The sequence below is a fragment of the Gavialis gangeticus genome, unplaced genomic scaffold (assembly GCF_001723915.1).
Source record: "Gavialis gangeticus isolate Ggan-Ray unplaced genomic scaffold, GavGan_comp1, whole genome shotgun sequence".
NCBI lineage: Eukaryota > Metazoa > Chordata > Crocodylia > Gavialidae > Gavialis > Gavialis gangeticus.
Window position 1 is genome coordinate 48,236,372 of NW_017728994.1, and position 9,461 is coordinate 48,245,832.

The following is a 9,461-nucleotide window of genomic DNA, read 5'->3' on the forward strand; positions in this document are numbered from 1 at the left end:
TTATATATAGATATATAAATATATCTATATTACTAGTGTTTCATTTAAATCACAAAAAAATGTGTATTAGGGTTGCTTTTTTTTTTAACCGAAAATTGGGGATTTTTTAAAATCAGGATCCCAGAACCTGGTGGACAGCCAGGATCTGCAACAGTGACCTTGTTTAGGTGGGAAGAGTGAGGGAAGAAGAAGAAGAAATCAGATTAATGCCCAGAGGTTTCAGACAGTTGACAATCAATGGCAGTGGAAAGCATTGGAGGTGGAGGCCACCCAGGACCAGACCGGGGTTTGAAGGGCCTCCCTGGATTTGCAGGGGTGGCTGTGACGCGGACCATTGCCCTATGTACAGGCAGTGGTGGGAAAGCAGAAATGAGCTCCCTGGCATTCAAGCACACTCCTCACGTGTAACCAAGGCAGGACTACGCCACCACTGCATTTCCATTGTGCGAGCAAAGGATTGTGCTCAGTTTGCTGTCCAGCGAATGTGACAGCCAGATGAACTACAGGACCCTGTTACCAGCTGAGTCTTTCTTGCTCTCATACAGTTCGTGCTAACTGCTAAGCAAGTTGTGCCTGGCCATTTGGAATCGAACTGAGTGGAGAAGCTCAATCCCATGGATTCTCCAGATGAGAAAGACCTACGAGGCTGTGCAGGTCATTCCTCTGCTTTCTGTACATTTGCTGGGATTCGAGCAGGCCAGCTGCTAGCTTGAATGCGGCAGCTGAAGGGACTTCCACTAATACTCCCAGGCATTTATTCTGCAAGCCAATTCATTTAACTTCTGGATGTTTTCCCACATCCTCTTATTTAAGCCCTGATTTTAATGGCTAGGTCTTACTCCTAGTTTTAACCTTTGGTGATTCTCCCAACTTGCTATTTAAAACCTTCAGATAGTTTTCACGCTCCATCCTTACCTGTCGTTTGGCCACGCTAGACCAATATAACTTTCCCTCCTCTTATTTTCAGTACACGTGCCGTGTTTGTTACAAGTACTAATTAGTAGGGCGGTGCGAAATTTCACCTGCTGTTTCGTTCTGAAGCTGTTTCGATGTGTTTTGAGCTTGAAATCAAAATGAAGCAAAAGGCTTCAAAACAGCTTCGAAACAAAACGAGGGCACTCAAAATGTTTCAAAAGTTCAGAAACATTTTGAGTTTCGAAGTCGGGCTTACTTGGCTTCAATGCTGGTCCCAGCTGGTGGCAGCAGCCTCCTGTCCTCTAGCGTGTAGATCTGGGGGCCGCACCCCCGGGAGGAGTCCAGCACAGCCCCGCAGCCCTCCTGGGGGTGTGGGCCCCTGGATCCGCACGCTGGATGAGAGGAGGCTGCCGCTGCTGGCAAGCGTCATGAGTTTTGCTTTGATCAGTTTGGGGTGCAGTTTCCCAGAAACCTTGACACCCGTCTCCTTGAAATATGGCAGGATTCATGCCCGCTAGCATCCCTGCCATTTTCATCCGAATCAGGCAAGAAATGCCAGTTTTAGGCATTTTCATGCTTCCCCATTACAACCTACGGGCGAAACGTCGAAACAGCACAATGGTTTTGATGGAATGAAACGGAACAGCGCTTTGAAACGATGAAACAAAACACGGTCCCTTGGAAACGCCAGAATGGACATCGGAACGAAACGGTGCTGTTTCACACAGCCCTACTAATTAGTCCCAAGGATGGCTGGTTCACTGTCATTCAGGCCATTTTTGTGAGTGCCCCATAGGACCAAGGGTCAAGAGGCCTAGGTACTATTGCCAGCTCTGCCCTTGTCTCCAGGTATGACCATGACCAGTTACTTTTTACCACTCTATGCCTCAGTGTCCTCATCTATAAAATGGGAATAATAATGCTTAGTTCCTCCTAGCTGAGAGCTTTGGCATCTACAAAACTCTTTAAAACCCAAACTGTTTCTGTGTCTCTTCCCTCCGTCCATTCCCTTGGCCTCCCATTCCTTGTTTTGAACACCTCTTCTGAGGAGGTGAGGGGACCCTCATGAAAGAGGGCTACCAGTTGTTGCTCTAATAAGTTCATGCTGTAGGTATATGAATCTCCAGTAAGAGTGCATGAATTATCTTAATGGGTGGACCCAACTGTCCAGCCAGCCCAGGATCCTTTTTGCCATGGTAGCTAATCACAAGGGGTTGTTATTATTGTTACTTACCCTTTGAATTGCAACCTAGTGCTAGACAAAACTGCAAAGAGCTATGGACTGGAAATAAGCACTGAGAAAAGCTAAGTGATGACAACCTCCAAGATTGCTGCCAGCAGCGTTGATGTGAAGATTGGCAGTGAAAAAGTAGAAAGAGGAACACATTTGAAGTACCTGGGAGTCACCAGCACAGAAGACTTAACATCTGAAATGGAAGTCAAGGCCAGAATAGCCGCTGCCACCAGCCAACTAGCAAAGCTAAAGAAAATCTGGACAAGCAGCAATATTGCACTGAAGGCAAAGTGACACTGGCTGCATGCGGTGGTCATCTCTACAATGCTTTATGGCTGTGAAGCAGGTATGCTTAATAAGAAGTTTTGGCGAACGGGATTGAAGCTTTGAAATGTGCTGCTTTAGGAGAAGCAATCAGGACTCATGGTAGACGTGATATCTTTTATTAAACCAACTAGATTTTTGCAAAAAAAAAAAAGTCTTTACAACCTGGATACCTGCTTTAGGAGACTACTGCATCTTGTACAATGAGCACCAGACCAATGGGTCTATCATGCAGAAAATCAGTCAAGACATTGGAATCTGTTGGAGGTGGTGCGACGAAGGAAGCTGCGATGGTTTGGACAGGTCACAAGAAGCCCAGACTCCCTTGCCAATGCCATAATGCAGGGCTCATTGGAGAGAAAGATAAAAAAGAGGTAACCCAAGAAGAGCTTTAAAGCCTGGATGGGGCTTCAAGTGACAGTGTGCACAAAGCTAGCCAGGCAGGGCAGGGTGGAGGAGGGTTGTTACCCCAGTGGTCGCAGCAGCCTTGGCACTGACTCGACTTGACTTTGGATTGTAGAAGCAGCCAGAAGCCCCAGTCAGGATGAGGGACCCCTGCACTAGGGTCTGCACACTTGTAACATAAGGCAGTCCCTGCCCCAAACAGCTTAGAGACTGGTTCTTTAGACCAGCAGTCCTTTCTGGGTGTGGGTAACCCCAGTGGGATTCAATAGAGCTATTTAAGATTCACAAGATTATATTGCATTTTATCTTCAAAGCACTGTGTGAAGCATTAATTGACCCTCACAGCCTCTCTTTAAGGCAGGTGTCATTCTCCCCGCCCCATTTTATATCTGGGGAAATCAAAATGGAGAAATGCATGAAGGTCCCCCAGCTGGTGATTATTTTATCTTAACCTTTGTAACTGCAGATGCTGACCTAAACCATCTCAATATATATATCCCATTGCCGTGTATGTGTGTCATAAACTCTTCCATGTAGGTATTTTTATGGGTCTCTGAAAGAAAAGGATAAAGATAGCAATCTGGCTCATGTGGGCGTTGCAATAATTGTGTGCTATTGACAGAAATGAGAACCCTGCTGTCAGCTCCACTTCCTTTGTTCGCTGGATAAAACTGAATGGGAAAAAAAGGACATTGGTGGCTGGTGAAAATTAGGATTAGGGTTGGAGGGGAGAGGGAGTGGGAAGGTATCAGATATGCATTGCTTGCTGTGAAGGCGTGATATGAGCAATGCCATCTAGGAACTCAGAAGAAGGCCAGGCTGGTACATCCCTTATGGCCTTGGCCAGAAGGATGTGATTGTGGGGAAGAGGGACCTTCTCACCTACCTCTTGCCATACCTGGGATGGCATAGGGGAGGACTGAAAATCAGTAGGTATCACGTGGCCTCAGGGTGGGTCTCTCTCCTGAGTGACGTTGCGTTGTCTTCCCACCACATCCAGTAGATCTAAGGTGGACCCATGACAAGGACGAGGTGACTGTCACGCAGCCTTTCTGTTGAGGTTGCTCCACTGGGTCCCTTCTGCTTCCTTGTGCTTGATTTCTGTCTCTACACCTGGATTTTCTCCCTCCCATCATCCTTCTGGGGTAGTGGGTATTCTTTACACTTCATTAGGTTGATATGACTTTCCTCCAGGCACTAGGTTTCTCCCAAGCGACTGAATTTTGATTTACGGCCCTGAAACTACCTTTCCTGATCCAGATTTCTAATTACACTGCTTTATTGACCTTGCCTTTTTGTTCCCTTTTTGCAAGTCTGGGAGCCTGTTAGGGAAGCAGGTACAGTTGAACTTGACAATGGCTTTTCAAAGTCACGTGCTGGCCTGCCAACAGGAGGCTGTGAAGGCTATATCCAAAAGTCCCTTTGATTGCAAACAGCAAAGGGTCCGGTTGTCCTACCCCTACACCCACATGGGACCAGGGCAGGAAACTCCAGGAGGAATTCATGTTCTTGGTGAAGCTCGTGAGCGTATTGCACTATTTGTAGGTGTCTGGACTACAGCTCTGACCCCTCAGCTTCCAAAACACTGGCCACTATTGCTTGGGGCCTTTTTTAGCTGGTATCTATAGCAAGACCTGTAGTGTGTCAGTGGGGTCGTCGGGTCCAGAAACCCTCTCGCTCTGCACAGTATTACAGGCAGGTCCAAGGCAGTTTTCAAGGGATTGTACTTTCCAGTAGGAAGGGCTTGAGAGAGAGATGAAGGGGGTGGAGTTGCGGACTCCCAGCACTGGACCTCTTGCATATAGGTAAGAAAGGGTGGCCTCAGTCGCATTGGTAAAGGTATGTGCAAGATGGCTTTGCCCCTGTCCTAGTGGGGGCACCTTGGTCAGGTCAGAAGCGATGTGTAGGAACTAGCAGGAATTGCTTCAAAGGCAGAGCCTACAGGAGCTAATTTTACATGGACGCTCTAGGGTGGGGGGATGCATGTTCAAGTATGTACGTGCAAATGCTGCATGGAGAGACCCTTGCTCCAATCTGTGCCTCCTACTGCTGGCTCTGCCCCATTCCCAGATGCATGGGAAAGGATGCAGTAAAAAGCTGTATGTACAGGAGTTATCTGCCTCTTATCACCTGGTCGGGGTCAGCGATACTGCAGGTAATCTGGTTTCTACACAGTGGTACTTCCTGAGCTCACCCAGCTGAGCTCTGTTGTGTGTGTGGCACAATGTGCAGTCATCTCACCTTGTACAGGAAATGATCCTCTCCTTAGTGACCCCCTTGCACAGATCACCAGGTTCCTGGCACTTTTTAATGATCCTTCCTCAGAAACATGGGGAACTGGGAGGGGGGAGAATAGCTCAAGGTTGCACTTCTGTTGCCTTTTTCTGCCCCTCACTATGGATCCATCAGAACAGGATCTCTCTTCTCCATAAAAGTGGAGGGGAGAGAATGGCCCGTTCCTTAGTACCTAAGTCCAGGTCCTTGTTCTGAGTCCAGATTTATTCACTCAGGGACTACAGTTGGACACAGTGCTCCATGAATCCTGCAGGCTGCCCGGGGCAGGCTCAGCCTTTGTTGCAGAGCTTGCATGGTCAGGTGAGCTCCAAGATTGCCCCTCCAAACCTCTCCAAGCCCAGGGGAACAGAAACTGAGGTGTGCAGATGTCCCGGTGATGGGCAGAGCGAGGGAACCTGCCCTGAACCATGTATCAGGGGCCCCACAGTCCTGACAGCTAAGGGAATATCACCTTGGAGCTGGAGGATGTGGGCTCTGTTCCTGTCACTGCCTATCCATACTGTACAGTCAGGCAGTACTGCACATAGCTGCTCGTAGGATTGTTGCCACCTTTTGCTTCCTGCCTTTGAAAGCTTATGCTATCTCTGCATCTGGGGAAGATCTGATACGTAGCGGCCTGGCAGATTTCAAATCTGGCAGCTGCCGCTCTTACCTGCGGCTGTTCCCATAATCAGCTGAAACAGTCGCTGCAGCACTGCCAACTTGTTGCCCAGAGCAGATGTATGGCACCTGTTTCACTTCTTGGTCACTCAGATACCCTAAAATGTAAGGACAGGCTATGCTGGAGCCCATGTCCTTTTATTTCTGAACTAGCCTGCAGAGAGAGGCCCAGAGCAACACGTGTCCCTTCATACCGCCTTTCTTTGCAGGCACGGTCGCTCTAGGATCAGCTCTCCCCAGCATCATCGAGGTGCTCAGCTCGGTTCTGTGAACTGCAGCCTCCTGTAACATCCACTGGGATCTTGTCAACGTGTACTGAAAGTTAGGACAAACCTGTGCTGCTGGCTCTGCTGCGATTGCAGCTCGGGCAGACACACCTGAGTTGCCTTTAAACCATGTCGCTATAGTTCCTCTGCTAGCAGTTCCCAGCCTGCTAGCCTGAAGTGAACTCAGGTGAGTCTGAGAGACAGTCATGGCAGTCTCAGCAGGGTGGACACAGCCTTGGATGTCCCCAAAACCTTTAGAGATCAAATACAGCTGTGCAGCCGGGGTAGGAGCAGCAATCAGCCTGCCTTGTTCTCTCGATACAGTCCTGCTACACTGAATTAACTTCCACAGCCTTGAGGCAGAGCCGTTATTAAGAAGCCTCATCTTTTGGCTGTTCCTAGGTGTCTCTAGCCAACAAAGCTATGCATATTAGGCCACAGATATATGCCATCAGTTAGTTTGCCTTTCAGTTACTGAATTAAAATAGGACAGCGTGCCCAATGTAGCAGGGAGAAGGATGCTGTCTAAGTACATGCACCCCTATTTCCTGCACTTAAGCTTTAACTCGTTGCTGAAGTGCAGGGAACAGTTCTCTCTTTTTAGGACAGCATGACAAAGCCAGACTTCAGCGGTGTTGCATGTAAAAAGTAGCTCAGTGGTTCTTAACCTTGTTAGACTCACGGCACCCCTCACTAGACACAAGGCACCTTTCAAAAAATGTTTAGCTTTCACTCTTTTTTGGCTATAGACAAAGAATAGAGCAATTCTGCTACTGCAAAGAACTCAGGAAGGGCAGAGAGTTTTGGGCACTGTTTGAAAGCTCAGACTTTTATCTTGTGAATCACATGCAGGTGTTTGCACACCTAACACTGCTAATGTTGTGCATCACCCTTAAAAGGATCTGTTGACACCCCGCAGTGCTGTGTCACCCCAGTTGAGAGTCACCGCAGCAGGCGTTAATGGTGCCAGGTTGCTTTCAGTGGGAAGATACCGTAAGGTTTCTCAATCAAATGAATGATTAGTACAGAAAACAAATAGGATTTGGAAAATTATGAATAACTTTTAAGCAATAAGGCTGCTGGTGTGCCTTGTAGCGACTATCCCCTTGGTTGCCATTGCACGCTGAAATAGAAGTTTTCAGTGGAGCCTGCCCACGTCACAGGTTTAGCAGACGCACAAAGCTCATTCCTCAGTGATCTTCTTGCAGAGGTGATTTTGTATTCTTTATCAAGGGCTATGGTATGGTGTGTGTGGGAGAGAAAGACATGGGTTCTTCCAAAATGGAGAAGAATGGGAGCTCCATTTCTTTTCCAGGTGCTTTGAGAAGCCCAGCAGCAAATGAACCAGCCTGGGAGTTTGCACAGCTAGCAGCAGTCTGCCCTCCCGTGAACAACTTATTCATCCTCAGCTGCTCGTGAATCAGAAACCTGTAGCCTGTCACCATAATGCTGCAGAAACCCAGGTCTCATAGCAGCCCCTCGCAGTCCTGTATGCATCGGCCACTACTACTTTGAGTAGTAGCTACCTCTTTTCCAGTAGCAGGTTAATAACCTTTCGCCCGGCTGCACTCTTGATTTGCTTTGGCTGTCGGAGGGTGACAGGATACTACCAGTCCGGCGGGTTCTCTACCGTGAAAACGTCCTGAACAACCTCAGCAACAGCAATGGATAGTCCTCGGTCACACATTTATTTTTCCCATTGGATGTTGCTGACTAGAGCTGTGCGATTAGCTGATTTTGAGTTCTGTGGCTAAACTGAAAACCATCAAAATAGATTTTTTGTTTTAAATGGACCCGAACTGGTACTTTCCCACCTTTTTTGGCACATTTGAAAAAATAGTTTTGCCTTGAGCAGACCCTGGGTATAACTTGAGATTTGCATACTGCTCCGTGTTGTCAAAGTGGGCTGCAGGCCTGTGCAATGTCTGGTGGGGGAAGTGCTGTTGGGAGAGGATGGTTTAGGGCAGGCGTGTAACCTGGCTTGCTGATCTGGGCTGGGTGCAGACTGGGGTGGGGTGGCTGGGGGTGCTCCTCAGGCTGCACCTGGATCCATTTCCTGAGGTGGCCCCTGCATGTGCCCTGCTCTTGAATTTCTAGCCCTTCTCACAGCCTTGTGGGCCAGATGACGTGGCTGTGTGGGTCAGATCTGACATCTTGATATAGTGGTTTAAGGTACAGCATGGACCTCGCCTTGATTTCTGGCTTTGCTGAAGACTGGCTGTGTGAATATTAGTAGATCGCTTCACCTCTCTGTGCCACCATTTTGCTGTCTGTAAAATGGGGGTAATGGTTTCTCTATGTCCCAAAGGGGCTGGGAGGCAAAATTCACTGATGTACATGCAGAGAGAGGTAATTTGCCATGTTAGTCTGAAGACAGGTTTTTAAAGTATCTGAAAAAAGAAATGAGTAGCTCCCATTCTTCTCTAGTGTGGAAGTCCATCTCAAACATGCGCCCATGCCCTGCCTTCTGCCTAAGGCATATGCAGTTCTGCTCTGGAGGTACAAATGATTGTTGTCATCAGTGCATATGTCTGTTATCACTGAGTTTTTGTAACACCACTGCTGGCTTCATCTGACTGCAGGCTACTGTATTTGCTGTTGGCCAAGTGAATGCTTTGTATGGAAACACCTGAATTTTCCAAAGTATTTATTAGCACACACAGGGCCAGATTTGCAGAGGCACTGGCTGGGTATTTATGCACCAAATTAGCCAATTAGGTTTTTCAGTAGGAGCCAACCATTTGGCTCATCACCAGGGATGACTATTCTGCAGTTGCTCGGGGATGTAGGGGGGTAGTTAGGAAGGCCAAGGCAGAGATGGAACTAGGACTAGCTTCCCAGATTAAGGACAATAAGAAGTCCTTTTTTAAATACATAGGGGGCAAAAAGAAGGTCCCGGGTAATGTGGGGCCCTTGCAGGACGTGTTGGGAAACTTGGTCGTCACACCAGACGACAAAGCTAACATGTTTAACGATTTCTTTGCCTCCGTCTTCCTAAGTAGGGACCAGAACGGCCACCTCCCTGCTGGGCCCTCCTCGGGCCCCGGGGGAGGCACACCTGGGCCAAGGGTTAGCGAGGACTTAGTTAGGGAGCTTCTGGAGGGGCTGGACGTATTCAAGTCAGCTGGTCCGGATGATCTCCACCCTGGAGTTCTAAAGGAACTGGCCGAGGTCATTGCAAGTCCCCTGGCACGGCTGTACGAGCACTCGGGGTGCTCTGGAGAGGTGCCGGAGGGCTGGAAGAGGGCCAACGTGGTTCCCATCTTCAAAAAAGGGAGGAAGGAGGACCCGGGAAACTATAGGCCAGTTAGTCTTACCTTGATCCTGGGCAAGCTTTTTGAGAGAGTTATCCTGGCTCATGT

The 9,461-nt window shown here is 48.3% G+C and overlaps 1 protein-coding gene and 1 long non-coding RNA gene across 2 annotated transcripts in view; one reads left to right on the top strand and one right to left on the bottom strand.

The window, feature by feature from the left end:
• Window positions 1-4,859, bottom strand: part of LOC109287587 — a 10,093-nt gene extending 5,234 nt beyond the window's left edge. Inside the window, exon 1 of the long non-coding RNA XR_002094903.1 lies at window positions 3,765-4,859. This is a non-coding gene — a long non-coding RNA (uncharacterized LOC109287587). The remainder of the gene's footprint in view (window positions 1-3,764) is intronic.
• NEURL1 (neuralized E3 ubiquitin protein ligase 1) overlaps window positions 1-9,461 on the top strand; it is a 250,617-nt gene that overhangs the window by 2,965 nt on the left and 238,191 nt on the right. The gene's annotated exons all lie outside the window — the stretch shown is intronic.